Genomic DNA, 25,036 nt, shown 5'->3' with positions numbered 1-25,036 from the left:
TTCACAGCGCTTCACTTTTTCCACATTTTGTTGTTACAGCCTTATTTCAAAATGGATTAAAATCATTATTTTCCTTAAAACTCTACAAACAATACCCCATAATGACAACATGAAAGAAGTTTGTTTGAATTCTTTATTACAAATAAAAAACTAAATAAAATCACATGTACATAAGTATTCACAGCCTTTGCTCAATTCTTCGTTGAAGCATCTTTGGCACCAATTACAGCCTCAAGAATTTTTTAGTTTGATGCTACAAGCTTGGAAGAGCTTTTTTATCGGTTTCTCCCATTGTTCTTTGCAGAACCTCTCAAGTTCCATCAGGTTGGATGGGGAGCATCAGTTCACAGCCATTTTCAGATCTGTCTAGAGATGTTCCATCTGGTTAAAGTCTGGGCTCTGGCATGGCCACTCAAGAATGTTCACAGAGTCGTCCCATCAGCACTCCTTTATTATATTAGCTGTGTGTTTAGGGTTGTTGCCTTGTTAGAAGATGATCTGTCTCCCCAGTCTAAGGTTCAGAGCACTCTAGAGCAGGTTTTCATCAAGATGTCTCTGTATATTGCTGCATTCATCTTTCCTTTGATCCTAACTAATTTCCCAGTTCCTGCCACTGAAAAACATCCCCCCAGCATGACACTGCCACCACCATGCTTCACTGTAGGGATGGTATTGGCCAGGTGATTAGCGTTCCTGGTTTCCTCTACACATGACGTTGCCATTCAGGCCAAGGAGTTCATTCATTGTTTCTCATAATCTGAGAGTCCTTCAGGTGCCTTTTAGCAAACTCCAGGTGGGCCACTCTACCATACAGGCCTGATTAGTGGAGTGCTGCAGAGATGGTTGTTTTTCTGGAAGGTTCTCCTCTCTCCACACAGAAACACTGGAGCTCTTTTAGAGTGACCATCGGGTTCGTGGTGACCTCCCTGACTAAGGCAAGTTGTACAAACAAGTTGTAGAAACATCTCAAGGATGATCAGAGGAAACAAAGGCTGTCAATACTTACTGTATGTATTGTACATGTAATGTTTTTATTTTTATTATTATTATTTTTTTTATAAATTTGCAAAGATTACAAACAAACTTCTTTCATGTTGTCATTATGGGGTATTGTTTGTAGAATTTTAAGGAAAATAATGAATTAAAAATTTTAGTGGGGAAGTGGTGGCTCCAGCGGTTAAGGCGCTGGGTTGCCGATCGGAAGGTCTGGGGTTCAAGCCCCGGTATCGCCAAGCTGCCACTCTTGGGCCCTTGAGCAAGGCCCTTAACCCTCTATGCTCCGGGGTCCCTTACGAGGGAAATATCAAGGTCCGTGACATGGGGCCGCCTTCCCGTGGGCTCACCACCTGCAGGAGGGACCGTAAGGGACGATGCTGTGAGGATTGGGCAGCAGTCGAAGGTGGGGGCCTGCTTAGACTGCTCCCCCCACGACCCGGATAAGCGGAAGAAAATGAATGAATGAATGAATTTAAACCATTTTGGAATAAGGTATTAACATAACACAATGTGGAAAAAGTGAATACTTTCCAGATACACTGTCAATAAAAACAGAATGCAATGATTTGCAAATCTCATAGACCCATATTCTATTTACAATCAAACATAAAAAAAAACATATTAAAAGTTTCAACTGACTATATAAAATCTTAAGAAAAAAATAAGGTTATTTTGAATTTGATGGCTGCAACAGGTCTCCAAAAAGTTGGGACAGAGCCATGTTTACCTCACATCTTTTGTCCATATACATCTGGAAACTGAGGAGACCAGTTGGTGAAGTTTTGGGAAAAGAATGTGTCCTATTTGAGTCTGATACAGGATTCTAGCTGCTCAAAAGTCCTCTGTGTCCTGTGTTGTATGTTTCGTTTCATGATGCGCCAAACGTTTTCAAATGGTAAAAGGTCTAGACTACAGGCAGGCCAGTTCAGCACCCAGATTTAGCATTGATGGAACCTTTCCATATGTGAAAGCTGCTCATTTAACAGGCACTAATGAGGCTTTTTGAACTTAGTACTGATAACAAGCCAGATGGTCCCTCTCCTCTTAAGTCTGGCGGTGTGCTATCCATGGTTTTCAAAAAGAAATAAAAATTTTTATTTGTCTGACCACAGAAAGATTTTCCACTTTGCTTCGTTGAGGATGACAAAATTTCAGGATCATGTTCATGCATTCTGCCTTCTTGGCATGATAGAGATTTTTTTATTTTTTTATTTTTTTATTATTATTTTTATTGAAAAATCAACAATTACAAATACAAAAATGTAAACATAAATTCTAAATTTTTCCTTTTTTTAACAAACAAAGAAAAAAAAACACCCCCACCCCCAAAACACAAACAAACCCCCAGACAAAGACACACACACATGCGCACGCACACACACCCCACATACCCCTGCTTAAACAACTGAAGAAACAAAATAAAGGCCATGCATACAGTCCAATTTTGACCAATTTAGATCTTTAATCAGGTAGCACCCGTAGTCTCCTAAAATAAGAAATAACAGGTTGCCACTTGCAAAAAAAAGTGCCAGTAGAACCCCTCAGTGTATATTTTATTTTCTCCAACTTAAGAAAAAACTTTGAGGCTATAAACCACCGAGAGATGGAAGGACATCCTATTGTTTTCCAGTGTAGAAGTATGCAACGTCTGGCCAATAAAGATGAGAAAGCTAAAACATCTTTGTGTGCAGAACTCAGTGATACCGACTCGTTGGTAACCCCAAATATAGCGATCAGTGGGCATGGCGTCAGTTGCACTCCAAATATCGAGGACATAATGCTGAAAAAACCTGTCCAGAATGCATGTAATTTCGGGCACAGAAAGAACATATGACTTAAATGACAGGGGGAAGCATGACATCTGTCACATCTGTCCTCAACCCCAGGATAGATTTTTGCCTGTTTCGATTTGGAAAGATGAATTCTGTACAAAACCTTAAACTGAATGAGACTGAGGCGGGCACAGGAAGTGGTAGACCGTATCCTATCTACAGCCTTCTCCCACTGTTCTTCGCCAAACTGCAGCCCCAACTCCTCCTCCCATGCGGTCCTGGTTTTATCTGTATTACAGCTTTTAAGAGATAAAATAAAACTGTATATCCGGGAGAGTAAAAATGACTAAACTCTCCCAAGGTTGCTTGGGGGGTACAGAGGGAAAATTGGGAAGGCATTTAGATACAAAGCTGCGGACTTGGAGATAGACTTGGAGCTGTAAGCCCATACTCCAAAGACAGGCTGGCGAAACTTCTAAAGACGCCATCTTTGTACAAATTATAAAGTTGCTTGATGCCTTTTTCGTGTCATAGCGAGAAAGCTGAATCCAAAAGCGACGGGGGAAACAAATGATTTCTATTCAAGGGACTCAGTGCTGATAAAGCCCTAAATTTAAAGTGACGCCTAAACTGAAACCAAATCTTAAGTGTGTTCAGTACGACTGGATTGTCAGTATATTGAGATGGTTTGACCGGAAAAGGTGAGCAAAGCAGAGCAGATACAGAGGATGATCTACAAGACAGTAGCTCTAGATTGCACCAAGTGGATTCTGCTGAATTGGACCAAAAGTTCAGTTTTTGGATATGTGCAGCCCAGTAGTATATTTGAAAATTGGGCAAAGCAAGCCCACCACTGAGCCTACATCTCTGCAATAAAGTCTTACGGATTCTGGGCGGTTTTCCACTCCAAAGAAAAGAATTAATGATTCTATCTAATGAATCAAAAAAATACTTGGGTAAAAATAGTGGAAGCGATTGAAAAAAATAAAGAAACTTGGGCAGAACATTCATTTTAACTGCATTGATTTTTCCTGTTAAAGACAGAGGTAGACTGCTCCACCTCTGAAAATCCGACTTCATGTCCGCCACAAGCGGAGCGAGACTGGCATGAAAAAGTCTGGGTAAGGAACAGGTCACCGTGATACCAAGGTATATAAAGCCTGAACAGTTGAATTTAAATGGCAGATTCAGACGCTGAATTTGTAGAGCAGTATTGTTTACCGGATAACACTCACTCTTATGGAAATTCAATTTGTATCCCGAGAAAGAGCCAAAATCACCCAAGATAGATAAAATGACAGGAACAGAGGCTGCAGGATCCGTCACATATAACAACAAATCATCAGCATATAAGGACACCTTATTTTCCGCCCCCTTGCGAGTTATACCCTTAAAGGCTAATGAGGATCTAAGTTTAATGGATAACGGCTCAATGGCAAGGGCGAATAGCAGTGGGGACAGTGGGCACCCCTGCCGGGTTCCACGCCTGAGACTGAAATAATCAGAGCTAATATTATTTGTACGAACACTGGCTTGTGGAGATTTATAAAGGAGTCCGATCCAGGAGACAAATGTATCACCAAACCCAAATTTCTTCAATATTGCAAACAGGTATTCCCACTCGACTGTATCAAACGCTTTCTCAGCATCCACTGAGACTACCACCTCAGGCAAAGGAGATGACTGCTTAGAGTAAATTATTTTGAAAAGTGTATGAGTGTTAAAAAATGAGTGTCGCCCTTTTGTAAATCCTGTCTGCTCCATAGATATGATATGTGGTAGTACATTTTCTAACCGGGATGCGATCACTTTCGGCCAGCACTTTCACGTCGGCATTCAGCAGCGACAGCGGTCTATATGATCAGGTTGGGATCCTTGCCCTTCTTCAAGAGAAGGGCTATTGAGGCCTGATTAAAAGTAGGTGGTAGCACACCCCGACCCAGAGATTCATTGAACACACCAAGGAGCAGCGGTGCCAATTTATCGATAAACCTCTTTAAAAACTCAACTGAAAAACCATCTGGGCCTGGGGCTTTATTAGACTGCATCGCCCTTATTGAAGCTCTGACTTCGTCAAGAGATAGTGGAGAGTCCAAGTCCCGTACAGAGACCGTATCAACAACAGGAAGATCGACACCTTGAAGGAAATCACCCAGTCTCTTACTATCAGTAAGGCATTCAGATTTATAAAAAGCAGAGTAATAAGACTTAAATACTGCATTGACCTCTATGGGATCGGTAACGGTGACATTTGAGTCATTATTAATCTGCGGTATTAGGCGCGATACAGCCTGCCGTCACAGCTGATGAGCCAACAATCTGCTTGGTTTGTCACCGTATTCATAATACAATCCACGAGTTCGTAATAACATGCATTTAGTTTCCCTAGTGGAGAGGAGATCGAATTCTGCCTGCAACTAAACACGTTGTTTGTATAGCTCTGGAGACGGGTTGGACGCGTAGCTCTGATCGAGTTGGCTGATAGCCGATGAAATTTCCCTGAGTTTAGCTCTGTGCTCCCGATATGTGAAAGTAGAGTATGAAATTATTTGCCCCCCGAGATAGGCTTTCAGAGTCTTTCAGAGTCAGAGAATAATGAGCATGGAGTAGAGTGAAGACGATTAAACAACAAGAATTCATCAATAGCGTTAAAAATAGACGCACAGAAATCCTTGTCCGCTAGGAGATGCGAATTAAACCGCCAGGGAGATTGTGTAGGTCTATGGGTTGAGAATTGGATATCCAATGCTAGAGGAGCATGATCAGAGATCACAATGCCCAAATAATCTGTAGATACAACGGAGCGATTAAGACGGCTATCAATAAAAAAAATAATCAATTCTGGAATATGAATGATGCAAAAATGAAAAATTAAATTTTTTTTAACCCGGGATTGCGACATCTCCATGGGTCTACCAAACTGTTTTGTGACACGAAATCGGAGAACGATTTAGACATTGCAGATTGGGATACAGAACGAGAACTAGAACGATCCAAAACAGGGTTCAAAACACAATTCAAATCACCACCAAAAATGATCAAATGGGTATTTACAACGGGAAGACTGCCAAGTAACCTATTCGCAAAATCAGGATCATCAAAGTTTGGATCGTAAATATTAACCAGCAGAACCTTGGTCTGCATCAGCGTACCAGCCACAATGACATACCTGCCATTCCTATCTGCAAATGTATGGGTAGGTGAAAACTGTATGCTTCTATTTACTAGGATTGCCACCCCTCGTGCCTTAGAATTGAAATTGGAGTGGAAAGTTTGACCCACCCAAGGCCGGTAAAGCCTATGATGATCTCTGACTCTGAGGTGTGTTTCCTGTAAAAATACTATGTCGGCGCGTAAGCGTTTCAGGTGGGTAAAAACCCTAGACCATTTATTAGGATTACCCATACCCCTAATATTCCAGCTAAGGAACCGGACAGGTGCACCACTGCCAGCTAAACGTGAGTCTGTATTATTGTCAGCCATTCATCCAAAAACTACACAAAAAAAAAAAAAAGAAAACAGGACCTGTGAAGCCAGGGGGATCCCCCCCCCACCCCCGTGCGCGCGCATCAGACACTCAAACACAAACCCAACACACAAGTAGAGTCCCCATCCTAACAATAACCCCAGGGGACAGCAACATAAACTACCAAAAAAGAAACCTATTGCCGCCCACACAAATAAATGTGCTAACGACACGGAGAACAAGCCCATCCTTAACAAAGAGAAGGCTCCAGCAGATTAAACACAACATAAATTACGTGCAACTATATCTAGTTCACTGCTGCTGCTTATTCCCGGTCTACATAAACATATAAACAACGTTTCTAGAGGAAAATAAGTTCCCAACATAAATCAACCAAGCGTTCATGAAACAAACATTAAGTTTTTAGGATCACTCACACTTTGATTTCCGTAAAAATAACACTTAAAAAAAGCAAACAAACAAAAAAGAATAATAATAAATAAATAAAAAGTTAAAGACCAGCATCACCACACGGAGTTTGTGAATAGTGCAGTGACATGAAAAACAAGGAGCAAACATCACGACCAACCGCGACAAAAAATATGTTTACACTTTAGACACACTTTGGAAAGTTTTTATATACTCGCTGGCCTCGTCAGGTGAAAGAAAATCTTTCCCAACACCGTTGTGTGTGATGCGTAGCCGCGCTGGATAAAATAACCCGTACCGCACACCTTTAATGCCACGGAGCTGCCGCCGCACCTCGTTAAAGGCAGCCCGTGCTTTTGCGGTTTTTACCATATGGTCTGGAAAAATAGAAACGTTCAGACCCTGAAACTGAATTCGCTGCAGTTCTTTGGCACGCCGCAAGACATCCAGACATTCGCTATGATAGTGAAATCTGGCCACAATGGCTCGTGGTCGTTCACCAGGTTTTGGTACGGGCTGTAAAGTGCAATGTGACCTGTCCAGAACCGGCTCCTTCTCCAGACTCAGTGCCTCCTTCAGCAGCACGGCAACATTCGCGGTAGTGGAGCTATTGCGCCCCTCAGGAACACCGATTATCCGGACATTATTGCGCCGCGATCTAGCTTTCAGATCTTCACATTTGGTCTCCAGCTTATTGTACTCAGCAGTAAGATGGTGTATGTCACGTTGCAGTACAGCAATATCATCGGTGCAAACAGAAAGTGAGCGCTCCATTTCAACCACGGTGCCCTTTAGTTCCCGCACCGCAGCCTCATTCACAGCTCTATCGCTGGACAGCTGCGCCTTCACCGCCTGCAGCTCCGAATTTATTGTCAGCAAATCGTTTCCCAATGTACGTTCCAATGCACGTAGTTCAGCCTTAAATACGTCGATGATTTCGGACCTCAGAGAGGACAGCAGCTCTGACTTTAATGAGTCAATATCAGCCTTAGAAGCTGCCTGTGAAACAATGGGCCCTTCACACGGGGGTGAATCACGAGAAGGCGAGGCCGCAACTGTTGCACCAGGCCGCAGTTGCGACTGAGTTGTGCTACGGGTCTTAGAGGTTTTACCAGACATCATAATTACCTCTAGATTCCCAGGTAAACCAAGGGATTGAGAGCAAAAATAAAAGCGAAAAGCTCGAAATAATAACAATTACAACATTAGTCCACCGGAGCCCCCTAACACCACGTCCTACTCAATGACAAGCTCGATAGCGCCCCGGCATGATAGAGATTTAACCAGCATTTGTGAATGACCTGGCAAACTGTGTTCACAAAAATGAATTCTGGAGGTGTTTATGAGCCCATGCAGTGATTTCCATTACAGAATCATAACTGTTTTAAACACAGTGCTGCCTGAGGGCCCAATATTGGTTTTGTGCTTTAAAAGTAAAGGTGCTTTTTACTTGTCACATGTACTTTACAGCACAGTGAATTTTTTTTTCTTTCTACATATCCCAGCAATGTTAGCAAGCTGGGGTCTGATTGCAGGGTCAGCCATCTTACAGCACCTCTTGGAGCACAGAGGATTAAGGACCTTGCTCAAGGGCTCAAAAGTGGCAGGTGGCAATACTGGGGTCGTAAACCCCTGACCTTCTGATCAGTAACCAAGGGGCTTAACCACTTCCTATAACTTACCACTTTACTCTGTTTATGTAACTTAAAAAATATATATTTCACTATATAAACATTTCCATTTGGGATATACATATTTAAGACACATACATACATGTCAGTAGCTCCTAGTTTTATAACCACAAATGACTGTAAAAGACTGTAGAAAGAACATTACTCCTAATCTTACACTTTAGTGCTCCGGTTAGTTCTCTCTCCAGTGTTCTGTAATGTTTAAAGATTTATGATCACACTCTTGATGTCACCCAAATGAGGATGGGTTCCCCATTTTGAGTCTGTTTCCTCTCAAGGTTTCTTCCTCATAACATCTAAGGGAGTCTTTCCTTGCCACAGTCGCCATGGCTGCTTATTAGGGATAAATGCACACCATTCACCTTAACTCTTAAAATTCTGTAAGGCTGCTTTGAGACAATGTCTGTTGTGAATAGCGCTATAGAAATAAACTTGACTTGACATGTAACAGCCTAGCAACAAGTAAAGGTACAGTTGAGAATATATAACAGTAGCTGTGAGTTAATTCATTAACAAAAAGCATTTCTGTTCCTGTGCTGTCATATCTAATACCGGTTTGTTGCTCAGATACAAGGATTTGTATTATTATTCTGGCCATGAGTTGCTAAGGAACAGCAACAATTGTGTAACATTTGCCTAATAAGGTGTTTAGAATAATTAGGCACCAAAAGTTTAAGTATTAGGAAAATCAGCATACACCCTAGCTTTTCTTTAAGAATATACAGTATGTCTTAGTATTTCTCCAGATTTATAATTAGTTATTAAAGTATAGCATTATGAAACTGTAATTTTATACAAATTATAAATCTTTAATCTGATCTGTAGATACTGATCATTTCACAGTATATTCATAACATTTGCGTCATTTGTACAGCACTGATCAACATAATGCAATAACACTGGCTTATATATCAGCATTAGGAGGAACAATTTAACCTGAGCACTGAGCACTGAAACTGGGGAGTGGTGGCTCCAGCAGTTAAGGCGCTGGGTTGCTGATCGGAAGGTCTGGGGTTCGAGCCCCGGTATCGCCAAGCTGCCACTCTTGGGCCCTTGAGCAAGGCCCTTAACCCTCTATGCTCCGGGGTCCCTTACGAGGGAAATATCAAGGTCCGTGACGTCGGAGTGACGTGGGGGGCCGCCTTCCCGTGGGCTCACCACCTGCAGGAGGGACTGTAAGGGACGGTGCTGTGAGGATTGGGCAGCAGTCGAAGGCGGGGTATGCCTGCTTAGACTGCTGCCCCCGCGACCCGAATTACGGATAAGCGGGAGAAAATGTATGAAATGAATGAATGAACAATGAAACTATGTGCTTGTGTGCCAGCATGCACAGGTAAATAACCTGATCTTCTCTCATCCACCTCGAAATAGAAGCGAATTATGGCTCTGTTCGAGACATCTCTTTGTGCTAAATTGTTAGCCAAGATAGAACACATGCGGTGCTGTCTTCATCTGTACTCTGTCTCCTTCCAAGAATTAAAAAACACATGCAGTCCGTGAACTCACAGGAGAGCGTAAAAAACAGATGCTTTTTGTCAGACCTTAATAAACATGGGTTCAAGTCGACCTAATGAGCATCATTATGATGCTTGAATGGAAGAGAATATAAATGAGTTTGTACAAGAAGTATGTATGGTGGGAAAGCGGGTTTGAAGATCATCAGATCCTTTACCCCTCCTGGGACATCTGTAATTGATGACACACACTAAATTGAGAATCTAGGCAGGGTGGAAGTAATTAGGCTTGACATTACATTGGTTGCTTTTTGTGTTTTTCTTACTTTAAAAGCAAATAGTGCTTATAATTTCCCATTGGCTGACTGAGATGGTTATCTCATAAAAAGTGTTATATGAAATCTTAAAGGTTAGATTATAATTGTATCTTGGCAAAATCTAGTTTAAGGAAATAAATATATAATAATATATATATTTTAACATTTGCTTCTGTTGGCTCTTAACCAAAGTCATAGTACAATCACATTTACATGAACACCTGTACCCCTGCACATTCCTGGGATTATCAGCCGGTCATGTGGCAACAGCACAGTGACAGATTGTCACAACGCAATATCGACTCTAATTCCCAACAGTCATCACTGCCTTCAAACACCCCACATACCACTGTCATATAATGAGGCAGGAAGCAGAAGCAAGTGCAGGAATCTTTAATGTTGGTGCTTTAGGCAAAGATAGAGAAAATTAAACACCAATTAACATGAAAGAGAGCAATAACTAGATCAAGAAGTCAAGTAAGATGAACAATAACAGCAACCGTAGAAAACAGAAAGACAAAGAGTGAAGTGAAGCGTAAGTATACACGCAAATGCTAAATACCATGCATTTGAATCAGGTTCACAAACAAACATGGTGGTTCACTGAGGTGCAGTGGCTTGTGGAAACATAGCGCCGCTTAATAATTTTCACAGGCATTTAGTTTGTCTTTACCAAATCGTGGTATTGTGTTGGCATGTTTGCTATCTTTTTATTAAGGTATTTTAATAGGCTGACTGTTTACCTGTTTTTGACCATATTTCTGAATTATGGATTGAATTATTGACTTTATAAACCTGCCTAACCTGCATCTGTAGCTCTTAACTGTTTCATTACATGAGACGGATAAAGAGCTACAGTTAATGATTACATCAGACTTCAGAATGGAAATTCTGAATGTGATTCCTTTATTTATTTATTTACTGAAAATACGAAGAAATCCAATTATAAGGCAATTCCGGAGGCAGAGATGTCTGGATGACTCATGTAGATGAAGGAAAGGCATGCACAAAAAAGCCAGATCAGTAGTAACTTGATTGGTTACTTATTTTAGGGTTATCGCATGTCCCCCTTCAAACCTATGACTGTGGTGTTTGATCTTCAGGCATGCTGTATGCACTACAAGCTCTACTGGACTGTAATTATAACCATTGAAATGGAGGCAGATTCACATGCCACATGACTGACAGGTCTGCTTTACTGAGTTTATACAATTTTACTTCTCCATGCCAAGTTAAATGTACAGTGCCTGTAAAGTCTCACTGGGTGTAACTACATTTTTCCAAGAGGAAAGATCATGTGATGCTTTCAGAGTCAGCATGAAATTGTGCTCACAAAGTTAGGTAGAGCTATTTCGGTGATGTGGAGACCTTGTAAAATTGTTTACTTGTTTTCAGATGCAAATAAAGCAAGTAAAATAAAAGAAAGAGAAGTTGGATGAAGCTGTGCTCTAAGCCTTCATGACCTATAAAAGTACAATGTAGTCAAAACTGAAAGTCACAATTATAGACGTCCACAGAGGCTCAGAGGCACAGAACCAGGCCCAGAAGTTCACAGTGTCATTTCTGTATGAATTAATGTATTAATGTATTTAAAATCTTAAAAAACATGTATTTAACAGTTGCAAGTTTACTGCATCCCTGAGCATACATAAATCTACTACAATTTAAACAGCATAAACTACTATCTTTTCTCACTGTTCTTGATTTATGGTTTAGTTCAGGGATTCTCAAACCTTTTGCTACAACAGACCCCTTTAACTGTCAAATAGCATTCTCTTATTTTATGAATGTAATACATCTATTTCTATATTAAGTGTATATTTCAAGTGTTGTACAGTAATATTCTTTCCTCTGTATCAGAGACAACAAAACACATTAAACACTAGCTGACTTTATAGATGACTTTATACTTATAGGTTATTTTTCAACAAAACACAAACCATTCAAACCATTTAGAATGGAATTAAATTCACTTAATTCAAATGACCAGTCATACCAGCCTAGTGTTACAACTCAATATTTTTGTGTGGTTTATTTATTTATTTATTTTAAATCAGGGACTTCCTGGTTATATTTGTTAAAAGGCAATGATAAACTGAGGACCAACGATTTAATCTGACATGTACTCTTAGATGTCTAAAAAAGCATCAGAATACTTTTTAGCTTAATTCAAAAACCAGTCATTTACATCTAAAGAAACCTGCTAAAACCAGACTACACTACATCCTGGTTCAAATTATTCGAAATATTGTTCACTTGTTTAGAGAGCATGTGCATGATGTGTTGACTACCAAAAACCTTGCTTGATTTACTGCTTTTCTATTGGTTGTTTACATGCATTACAACAGTTACTCTGTATTTTTTTTTTAGATTCTCTAAAAACAGCTGTTGTTATAAAACGGAGACACTGCTTATATTTAACATCATTTCAGCACACTTACTGTACACTTGTAAAGGAGTAATACTCTATAATTTCTTACCTATTGTAAACAGATATAAATGAACGGAATTTAATATTGTTCCTCTCAAAAAAAAATTCTCATGTCATCCCAGGTATATTTTCTTTGCCACTGTACTTTAGGGGTCTGTATATAAATCCGCTTAACCCTTATCTTAATAAATTAATTGCATTCTTTACATAGCTTTTCTTCTAGATCAACTGCATGATAGTAATCCATTCAATTCAATTCATTTTTTTAATTATAGTGCTTTTAACTATGAACATTGTCTTAAAGCAGCTTTACACAGGTTATTACTGTATACATTGTAAAGGTAATATAACTTAAGAAGAAGTCACTGATCGCATTGAACTGGCATTCCTAACTATGAATGAATACTTTGTTCAAATGCATTCTTTTATTCCCAAAAAGGACTTAAAGCAAATGAAATACCAGGTACAGTATACAAGTATTATTTAATTATGTAGCCACAGTAGTAGTAGCCACAGTTCATACTCTGCTGCCTTTGGTAACCCATTGTTGGTTAAATTACTGTATATTTTATAACACTATAGCACTGTAGACAAATTTTTTGATAAATTCACTGTAACGTGTTTTTTTTACTTTCTTTTCGAGCGTTATTTTCATTGCTCTTTGTTGTAATAATCAGATAGACTCACCTTCTTCAGGTTATTTGTGTTTGGACGTCTGAAAAGCGGCTGAATAGCAGCATGGTCAGTTTGTGAGGAGTTCAGACAATTTGTTTGGATCCAGTAATTATGTAGAGCCGGACTCTGACTTCCCCAGTGGTCTCCAGGCAGAGAGAGAGCAAAGGCCAGAAATACACACCAATCGTCAATCAAAGTGTGTGTTTGTGTGTTGAAAAAAAGATAGAGGGTATCTGCTTTTGGCAATATGTCAGAGATGTCATAGCTCTTGACATGGTAACAGTAACAGATATTGAATTCCAGGCATTATAGTGTGTGTGTGTGTGTGTGTGTGTGTGTGTGTGTGTTTGTGTGTGTGTGTGTGTGTGTGTGTGTGTGTGTGTGTGTGTGTGTGTGTGTGTGTGTGCTTCAAAGGAAGACAGAGTGTATCTACATGTGTATGGACAAAAGCCAATGTTTTTGATGTGTTAACAGTACAACATATTGAATTCCAGTAATTACACGAGTGTGTGTGTGTGTGTGTGTGTGTGTGTGTGTGTGTGTGTGTGTGTGTGTGTGTGTGTGTGTGTGTGTGTGTGAGAGTGTGAATGTGTTTTCCTCTCTCTAATTGCATGTAGGAAATTCTTCAGTCACTGATTTAATTTCCTGCAGACAACAATAATCTTTGTGGGCAACTTCCTTGTGAAATTTCATGTACTTTGTCATACCTCTGGTTAGCAGGTGGTGCAGGTACAAATGTGTTTGATGGAATTATTTTAGGATCAAGTTGAACATTCCAAGTTGGTCTAAGTAACAAACTATTTCATAACCTGGTTGCCTTCTGCCAGGATGTTACAGTATTTAGTAGGTCTTGCTCGTAAATGTTTAGTTGTTTCTACCTTTATTTTAACAGTGTCTTTAATATTCTATAAAAATGTCACATGACTAAGTGCATGTTATCCTTTGTAGAGGGGCAGTGGTGTATGGTATGGAATTGCCATACCGTTTCAAGTGTAGCAATAGCAAAGTCCAATAAAGGCGGTGGAGCATTCACACATTTAGCTCTTAAACTTTGGAATAGCCTTCCTGACAGTGTTTGGATCCCACTTAATGTTGAATTTGGACATTGGACTTTATTGAACGTTTGAAAGGCTGGTTTCTCTCAAGGTTTTTGCCTCATACCATCTAAGGGAGTTTTTCCTTGCCCCAGTCGCCCCAGGCTGCTCATCAGGAATAAACACACATAATTTCCTTTCATTTTTAAGTTCTGTAAAGCTGTTTTAAGACATTGTCCATTGTAAAAAGCCCTATAGAAATAAACTTGAACTTGAAGGGTCTTCAATGTTGTTAAACTTTACGAGAAGACACTCAGAGCTGTTATTCCAGATAAGGGTTTTGCTGGCTGTTTATTTTGGGGGTGCAAATAATTATGAAACAGTTATATGTGTGCAGCTTGTTTAAAATGACTGTTGAATACAAAATTTAAAGATTTTAATAATTCAAGTTAGGCTTCCCTCAGAGCCTCACTTCCCTGTAGATACACACCTATAAATTGACTGCATAAATTCCTTGAAATGCTGGTGCCAGCACCTGTTCAGAGCAGAACACATATCGGAGTTGGAAAAGTAGTTACAAGGCCTGTAAATGTCTATCAATATATTTATATATTATACTTTTAGCTATAATTATTTTTCACAGTGGCAGCTGTGTTTAACAGTAAGAGTGGGTTTAAAGAGAACTATCTTTAGCCTGCCTGGATGGCATTAACAGGTGGCTGTTTTTTCCACAAAGAAGTTCCATGAAATGTGCAGGATTAATATTTATAAGTAGGCTGCACAAGTAAAATGTCCAGCTAGGTCTCATCAGATCCCTTCAAATGAACCCTGGGGCAAGTGCATGTAGACAAGTGCTCTTTTAATACCGGTATCTGCAAAAACCACAATAAATAGAGCATATAAAAAGAGCACATACTGTACATGACATTAGGATCTTAGGTGGATTGCATGTCATGTGAAGTGTGTGAACGTGTATGCATGCTTGAACCAAACTGTATTCCCATATGTTGTTTATTCCTACCTTACCCTTAGTGTTCCTGGGATACTTTGCCCAAGTGGCTACTGAAGATGACAAAAAACATACATGAATATTAAAGCTTGATTTCTAAGATAATTTTTACTTCTCAGAGTAATTTAACAGCCTCTGAACAAGGTCATTTGCACTTGGTCAATAGAACAATCAAAAAAAAGAGGTGACTGGCAGATATCAATCTTTCTTATACTGTCAGTAAAACTGAGAGGATGCTACCGTCTAAAATGTATATAATATTTCTAGATGGATATTACCCACCTCCTGTGTAATTATTATAAACAGACTTTGAGCCAAGGGAACAAACCTGTCCATACAATAGTGACAACATAGGAAATAAACCTTCCATACACCATACAGGCAAACTTCTGTGCACACCTGGCCATCATACATATGGTGTAACTCATAGTGAATCTTCGCCAAACATTTGCCCCAATGCATGAGGCACACAGATATCTTGTATGTATTTACTGTCTAATCAGTGTTTTAGCATGACAGTCCGGCTGTGCAAGAAACAAGTTCCATGAAGATATAGTTAGATGATATTCGAGTGGTAACCCTTGAATTTGCTGCACACTGATATAAACGCAACCCCTCTAAACACCTCTAGGATGAACTGGATTGCTGAATGTGTGCCAGGATTGCTGATTATGTTGGTCAGAGCTCCATATACATTACTATAGCTAAATATTGCGTTTTTAAATAATCAATTCAATTTAAAATAAACAATAAATATATGATGATGTACTGACTGCTAAAAGCCTAAACTGTATCTAACTGTGAGGAAAATAAATAAATCATTTATTTTGGGACAGATATGACTATGGACTACCAGTTTAGCTGAAATATTTTACTATGAGTCTTGCCAAGAGATTTAGGTCCAGTGACTGGGCAGGCCATTTCATGACAGATAAGACACCAGCCAACTGTTTGATCTTTAAATAACACCTACAGAGCTTGGACGTATGCTTTGGGCCATTGTCTTGTTGTAGGGTGAAGTTGATTCCAATTGGCCAAAGTCCACATTGAATTGAATAGCGCTAAAGTATGGAATGGTAGCCATGCTGGTTCGGTATTCCCTTCACCCGGAATAAGTCTCCAACCTTTCCTGCTTGAAAACAAGCACAAACCATTAAGCTTCCACCTTCATGCATGACTGGGGGTGTGAAACTGCTAACATCTTCTCTTTTGTTCTCCATCTTACATCCACCAACCAGGCATTATGACATTATATCATTATGAGCAGCAAAGTGAATAATACTGATTATCTCTTTGTCGTTGCACCTGTTAGTGAGTGGGATATATTAGGCAGTAAGTAAACATTTTTTTCTTAAAGTTGATGTGTTAGAGGCAGGAAAAATGGGCGAGCGTAAGGATTTGAGTGAGTTTTACGAGGGCCAAATTGTGACAGCTAGACGACTGGGTCAGAGCATCTCCAAAACTGGGTCAGTATCTACTAAAAGTGGTTCAAGGAAGGAACGGTGGTGAACTGGCAACAGGGTCATGGGAGTCCAAGTCTGGCTGGTCCGATCCAACTGATGAGTAGCTCGAATTGCTGAAGAAGTTAATGTTGGTAATGCTCAAATGGTCAGGACTGTTTTGACATCAAAAGGGGGACCAACACAATATAAGGCAGGTGGTCACAAGATTATACCTAATCGGTGGCCATAAAGTTCTGCCCGATCATTGTTAGTTCTTCTGTTAAAGCCAAAATGTCAAATTTGGACTTAACTGTCCACAGAACCTTCTTCCAATCATTTACTATACAGTTTTTGTGATTTTTCCTTTTAGCTAGTTTGTTACGTATACTGTAAACCTCAAAAACAAATAAAAGACTTCTGTGTTTCCAAACCTTTACCAGGCACTGTATGTAGCAAAGGTCCTAAAAAACCCTGAATACATTTTTCAGTAACAGTTAAACTGATGCATGTGTGCAACTCTTCGAAAAACAAAGAATTGCCTTTGTTCACTGTTTTTGCAAAGTACATAATTTCAACAAAATTTTAATCATGTTTAAATCAGAGCCTATCTAAGAATGTTTTAATCACACAAATATTATAAAGTTTGTCAGCTGATATGGACAAGTATGATACTAGATACACTATGTTTAAAGTCAGTGGCGGGCCGTCAGACCCAGTAAGGCCTTCTCTGCTGGCCTACACATTATCAGAAGCACTGACCTACATTTACAACATTAATTCTAATATTTGCCCTTTTTTTTTGTCTATTTAAATGCCACAGTAAGAGGCATTTGTCCTCATCTGAGCTCTGCTGGCTTTAGCACAGACTTTGTGTAAAGCATGATGCAATTCACAGTCATAGAAATCTTTACAGACTTCACATCTGACTCATCTCTGGCCTTGCAAAGTTTCATCCACATAGCAAAGTCACAATTAGTAGACTGAAGTGAAACATGATACAGATAGCACACACACAAACATACATACACACAGCACAGTAATATTTTAATATTTGTAATACATTATAAAATTATAATATATTAAAAAAGGTTTTGTGTGCACCATTAATAGAACTGGTTTAAAACAGTGAGGCTTATTAAATACAATAGAATGTTTAATGACCGTCTCTGCTGTGAACAATAGTGTTTAACAAGTACATAAAAAATTTTTTTTATTAAATGGAATATAAATGTGTACACATCAATGACAATAATAATCAGACAGCTAATTTAGATTTGACAGCAGTATTGTTAAAAATAGTTCAGAGTGATTTTGCAAAAAGAGAATAAAATAAAACATTTACTGCATTAAGTGCAATCAAATTAATAATGTGTATATATGCAAGAAATAAGTATGTATTTTCATAAGGTGTTGGTTGATATGCGTTACCGGAAAAACTACACTGTCTCTTAGAAAAGATTCTGCTTGGAGGACAAACACATTACATTCCAAAGAAAATCCCTCAATTGGTTTTTTAATGCTAGCTTCCGTGTCCAGGGATCGGGTTATCGAGGCCCCCGCCTTCGACTGCTGCCCGATCCTCTCAGCACCAGCCCCTTACGGTCCCTCCTGCAGGTGGTGAGCCCACGGGAAGGCGGCCCCACGTCGCTTCTTCGGGCTGAGCCCGGCCGGACCCAGTGGGGGAAGGCCCGGCCACCAGGCGCTCGCATACGAGCCCCAACCCCGGGCCTGGCTCCAGGGTGGGGCCCCGGCTGTGCCATACCGGGCGCGTTGCGGCCCTAGATCTGTTTTTTCTCATTAGGGTTTTTGAACCGCTCTTAGTCTGACCCGTCGCCTAGGACCTGTTTGCCTTGGGAGACCCTACCAGGGGCATATAGCCCCGGACAACATATCTCCTAGGGTCATTCGGGTACTCAAACCCCTTCACCACGTTAAGGTGGCAGTTCAAGGAGGGTTTTTTTTGTTTGTTTTTTTTTTGTTTTTTTGTTTTTTTTATAATGGGGTGAGAAGCTCGGTCACTCGGGAGGAGCTCAGAGTAGAGCCGCTGCTCCTCCACATCGAGAGGGGTCAGCTGAGGTGGCTCGGGCATCTGTTCCGGATGCCTCCTGGACGCCTTACTGGGAAGGTGTTCCGGGCAAGTCCCACTGGGAGGAGACCCCGGGGAAGACCTAGGACCCGCTGGAGAGACTATGTCTCCCGGCTGGCCTGGGAACGCCTCGGTGTCCCTCCGAAAGAACTGGAAGAAGTGTCTAGGGAGAGGGAAGTCTGGGCATCTCTGCTTAGACTGCTGCCCCTGCGACCCGGCCTCAGATAAGCGGGAGAAGATGATGATGATGATGATGATGATGGTTTTTTTAATGGTGGTGATGGAAAGAGCCCTAAAACACGTCATCCTGAAATTGCCTATAGGTTTAAATTGGGTTGAGATCAGGTTGAAGAGTGTGAAGGCCATAGCATATAGCCATAGATTTATAACATTTTCATCTTCACACCATAAAGTGAACCTGCATTCCCTGCAAATGGTGGGTGGGGTCTTTCTAGAAGAGACCACTCATGCTACTAAATTAAAACACAACACACAACACAACAGAGCCATCAAGTTTCTTTTTAATTTGGCAACCATCTGTAGCCCAAGGTTGTAGTAAAAATTAGGTAATTATTAAAAATAAAGACAATGTTATTAACAGAATTACAGTGGAGTGAAGTATTTAAGTAAATGTACTTCATTATTATACTTCTGTAATTCTTTGGCTACTTTCTAATTTTACTGATTATCAAAGATATAAGCAACTTTTACTCTTATATTCAATATGTACTTCTTACTCCACTATATTTTAATTGACAATGACCCTTACTATGTTGTAATCAGTCAGTCAGCTCTGAATATTGGGTTTTACTTTATCTAAAATTATTAACTTTAATATTATTTGTACACTGAATACTAATGGTGTTTCTACATTGTGACTAACTATAATTTTATTTAACTTAAGATACTTTTTAAAAGATTGCTTTACTTCTTTGTCTTTTTTTACCAACTTGTTGAATCTCACTCTGATTTTAATCTGCCATGTAAAAGAGGCTGTTGTGTTAATTTTGGTTAATGCAGTGTTGAGGTGTACAATTTGATTTGTATTTTAGAAAATAAAACCACATCAATCATTTTGGGATTTTTACTGACGTGTATTGGTGCTGAGGACCAGCGCATCTTGGAGGGTACGTTTATTATGACTGAAATATGCAAGTTCTGTTAAAAAACAGTAAGTTTTGCAGTAAAGTATCTATACATTTACTCATGATTTTCAGGTACTCTACACCTTTGCACACTTACAATAGAATTAATAAAAAAGAAAGAAAGAAAGAAATAATAATGAAAAAAAAAAATATATATATATATATATATATATATATGAAAAATTTATACAATATAATGTAAATAGTACAGTTGAATTTTCCCCCAATACTGTTGTATTCTCATTGTATGTACAATGTATGTAGAATCTCAAATTAAAATGAAAACAATAAAATATTGTCACTGCAATACCATCATTTATAAATGGAGATAAAATGTATCTATTCCATAAATATCCACATGGCAGAAGCTGTCCAGCGGCATGAGTGCAAGACTTATGATGTTTAATCACATTATATCAACAGGCCTCACTTAGGTTACTTACCACTGGATGACCACTGAATGACTCACCTATCACGCACATGCTCGAAAACACACACACACACACACACACACACACACACACACACACACACACACACACACATAATTTAGTCACTCATAGGGAGCTGTTGAAAAGCAGATAATAAGACAGTATGTGTATAATTAGATGGAACTTAGACAGTGTGTGTGGAAAATCCTTGCAGGTTACAAAAGAGCAGATTTGCTCATACTTATAATAAAATTCATCAATTCATGGAATAAATATACATTTCCAATGTTTTCCAAGAAGTACTTATATATATATTGATGATTTAGACCTGTTGATATCTATTGCTTAAACACACACACACACACACACACACACACACACACACACACACACACACACACACACACACACACACACACACACACTTGTTTTTGCTACATGGTGGGGACTGGGTTGTTACTCGTGGGGACATCGATTTCTAAATACATTAAGGCCACAATTTTAAGTCAGATGTCTCTTTAGGATTTTTTTTGTTTCCCAAAAATCATCTTTATTTTCAGAAATACACAAGTTTAGAGAGCTACATTTTTGTCCGTTTTTTCTATTCTGGTGGGGACGTCCCTATTTTGTCTTACCACCAACCCCTACTATTATAAATTATCTGCAGATTATCCAATTTACCTGCAATTATAACTGTGTATTACATTAACGAAGATGAAGATTAAGTTCAGACCATAAGTAGTGTTGTTTAAAAGGGAGAATTTAACTGTTTTCATTATTTTTTTATTTTTTTATTTTGCTTTTCACTATTTTCCATCATCTCTTATATTTAAATTGACAATTTCTAAGTAAGTAAACAGTAAACAAGCCTTACCTTACTTCCTGTTTAACACATTCAATTCTCTTCAATTCCGAGAGTCTGAAAAATTCCACATTTTGGTATCTACAACACTCATGTTATATGACAAGCAGGAAATGTTCAATGTTAATTTACACCATCATGGTCTAAAATAAATAATGATCTGTGCATACTGGAATCTATTTCAATTAAAACAGAACATGCATGTGATCAACCGTAAGCAAGATAAATTGCTATATGATATATCTATATAAATATTAGGTAGAAGTAGAAGATATTTGATGTACAACCATGATTAACAACCACCTGAAACGTTTGGACATTTGGGCAATTCCACAAAAACAAGAATCTGTGATATCTTAATTCTCTTCAACATTTATTTTGTCTGATTATCTAAAGTGACTCAGTGCTTGTGGTCGTCCAAACATGAACACGTTCTATTTAGGCACATCACAGTTATGGCAAGTCTTTACAAGTAACTCCATTGAGGTCACCATATCAGGAGTGAGATCAACGGGGACATTTTGTCCACGTTAGCCTTTTATTTCAATTCTCTGGAAGTGCTTGCACAGTTTCTTTTCAAGGTTTGTCAGAGCGAGCGCAACATCTGAATGAGTCAGTGAGGTGTCCCTCAGTGTAAAGGCAGTAAAGGACAGCTTGGATACCTCTCCTTCCCTTCTACAATAAAACAAAATCATCTGACAGAGTGTCACTTTTGCAACTTCTGCCCAGTGCTTGTTATTTGGATCGTTTTCAAGTTTTGTTTGGCTCTCGTTACTCCGTCTGTCAAGATACTGATGCATTTTTTTCACATCTTCAGCAAGGGATAGAAGTTGCAAAGAGTTCCACTTTGCCTCGCTCAAATTTCTGAGGGCCTGGGATGAGACACACTCACACCATTTAGTTTCGCAGATTTGTTTGAAGGCTTGCACATTGCTAAAGGTGTTCCCGACATCATCGCCTCACATTCAATAATTTTTGCTATCTCCTTGAGGTTGTGCCCAAGTTTTAGTGCTAAAGATGGTGTTTTGTAAGTGCTTGTCTCCTCATTCAAGCCAGCCACACTGTGAACTGCTTCCACCAAACGTTTTCTTCTTCAGCATCATGACCTTCACATTTGAATTAACAGGTGAAGATGATTCTCCACTGTCATGTTTGTCAGATGTAGAAGACTGTCAAAGAAGAGGATTATTTGGTTCCAATGCTCACTAATGAACTAGAACCTTGAACAACCAACCTTGTGGGGACCTGCTGATCGGTAAACCTACACCTTAACCACTGAGCTACCAGATCTGACTTGTGCAAGCAGTCAATAAGCCTAATAAACCAACATGGCTTCTTTTCCATACTTCAACACCATGTAACTCATATTAAAAGTAGGCCAAGCAAGTCTTTCAAAAAAGACAGAAATAAAGCAATCTTTTAAACAGGGCTCTTTAATTAACAAATAGATTTACAGTTTAATGTCACAAAGTAGACAAACTATTAGATTTCAAAAGAGAAATAAAAAGTTTACATTGGCGATGGCGGGGCTTAAACCCACAACCAAGTGGAGACCTGCTCATTAGTAAACCGACACCTTACCCACTGAGCTACCAGATGTGACTTGTGCAAGCAGTCAATAAGCCTAATAAACCAAAATGGCGTCTTTTCCATACTTTAACACCTTGTAACTCATATTAAAAGTAGGCCAAGCAAGTCTTTCAAAAAAAGACAAAGAAATTAAGCAATCTTTTAAACAGGTCTCTTAAATTAACAAAAAGATTTACAGTTTAATGTCAGAAAGTAGAAAAACTATTAAATTTCAAAAGAGAAATAAAAAGTTTACATTAGTGATGGCAGGGCTTGAAGCCACAACCAAATGGAGACCTGCTGATCAGTAAACCTAAACCTTACCCACTGAGCTACCAGATCTGACTGGTGCAAGCAGTCAATAAACCTAAAAAAACAACATGGCTTCTTTTTCATACTTCAACATCATGTTACATTACTTTCTTTTGGCTTTTCCCATTAGGGGTCGCCACAGCGGATCATCCATATTCATAATCCGCATGTTTAATTTGGCACATGTTTTTATGCTGGATGCCCTTCCTAAAGCAACCCTCCCCATTTATCCAGGCTTGGGGCCGGCACTAAGAGTGCGCTGGCTTGTGCAACCCTAATGGCTGGGGTTGGGTCCCCTGTAACTTACATTAAAAGTAGGCCAAATAAGTCTTAAAAAGACAAAAAAATAAAGCAATCTTTTAAACAGGTCTCTTTAAATAACAAAAAGATTTACAGTTTAATGTCACAAAGTAGACAAACTATAATATTTCAAAAGAGAAATAAAAAATGTACGTTGCCGATGGTGGGGCTTGAACCCACAACCATGTCTCTATACCCCCCTGTTCTCCACATCTGCAGCTTCCAACCCAACTAACTGCATGTCTTCACTCACCACAGCCATAAACCGCCTTCTTGGTCTTCCTCTTTTCCTCCTTTCTGGCTGCTCCATCCTTAGCAATATCCTATTGATATACCCCATGTCCCTCCTCTGCACATGTTCAAACCATCTCAATCTCACCTCCCTCACCTTGTCTCCAAATTGTCCTACATGCTCTGGCCCTTTAATAAACTAATTTCTAATCCTGTCTATCCTCATCACTCCCAACGAAAACCTCAACATCTTCAGCTCTGCTACCTCCAGCTCCGCCTCCTGTCTTTTACTCAATGCCACTGCCTCTAAACCATACAACGTCTCAGGTCTCACCATTTACATTTACATTTACATTTGCGGCATTTAGCAGACGCCCTTATCCAGAGCGTCGTACAAAAGTGCTTCGAGTCTCTAGTAATGAATAAATCTACACTGGTATGCCAGATTACAAACTTAATATAAATATAACTCTTGAATTCTACAAACTTGAAAAGTGCTAATTTAAGTGTTTCAGGACAGTCCTAAAAACTTTCCCTTTCACTCTCACAGATACTCTTCTATCACAAATCACTCCTGCTATCACTCTTCTCCACCCACTCCACCCTGCCTGCACTCTTTTCTTCACTTCTCTAACACACTCTCCATTACTTTACACTGTTGACCCCAGATAACTGAACTCCTCCACTTTCTCCACCTTTTCTCCCTGCAACTGTACCCATCCACTGCCCTCCCTCTCATTCACACACATGTACTCTGTCTTACTCCTACTGACTTTCATTCCCCTTCTCTCCAGCATGTACCTCCACCTCTCCAGGCTCTTCTCAACCTGCTCACTACTCTCACCACAAATCACAATATCATCCACAAACATCATAGTCCATGGAGACTCCTTTCTGATCTTATCCTTCAACATGTCCATCACCACTGCAAACAGGAAAGGGCTCAGAGCCGATCCTTGATGCAGTCCAACCTCTACCTTGAACCAGTCTGTCGTTCCTACTGCACACTTCACTGCTGTCACACTGTCCTCATACATGTCCTGCACCACCCTCACATACTTTTCTGACACACCTGACTTCGTCATACAATACCACAACTCCTCTCAAGACACCCTGTCGTACGCTTTCTCTAAATCCACAAACAATGCAACTCCTTCTGACCGTCTCTATACTCCTCCATCAACATTCTCAAAGCAAATAATGCATCTGTGGTGCTCTTCCTCGGCATAAGACCATACTGCTGCTTACACATGGTCACCTCTTCTCTCAGCCTGGCTTCCACTACTCTTTCCCATTACTTCATGGTGTGACTGATTAACTTAATTCCCCTGTAGTTACTGCAGGTCTGCACATCCCTCTTGTTCTGTTACCCGATCTTGTTAAA

The 25,036-nt window shown here is 39.6% G+C and overlaps 1 protein-coding gene across 2 annotated transcripts in view; it reads right to left on the bottom strand.

Moving 5' to 3' along the window:
* The window catches only part of lepr (leptin receptor), a 69,200-nt gene extending 55,806 nt beyond the window's left edge, over positions 1-13,394 (bottom strand). Inside the window, exon 1 of one of the 2 annotated variants that reach the window (XM_083566039.1) lies at positions 13,244-13,394. The gene's annotated coding sequence lies outside the window, so the exon portion shown is untranslated. The remainder of the gene's footprint in view (positions 1-13,243) is intronic. The other variant, XM_083566042.1, reaches the window with a different exon arrangement.
* Positions 13,395-25,036: the final 11,642 nt, after the last annotated feature.

This window comes from Silurus aristotelis, assembly GCF_946808225.1.
Source record: "Silurus aristotelis genome assembly, chromosome: 2".
Taxonomy (NCBI): domain Eukaryota; kingdom Metazoa; phylum Chordata; class Actinopteri; order Siluriformes; family Siluridae; genus Silurus; species Silurus aristotelis.
The sequence above is the reverse complement of the archived record's forward strand: the minus strand, read 5'-3'. Positions and strand labels throughout refer to the sequence as shown.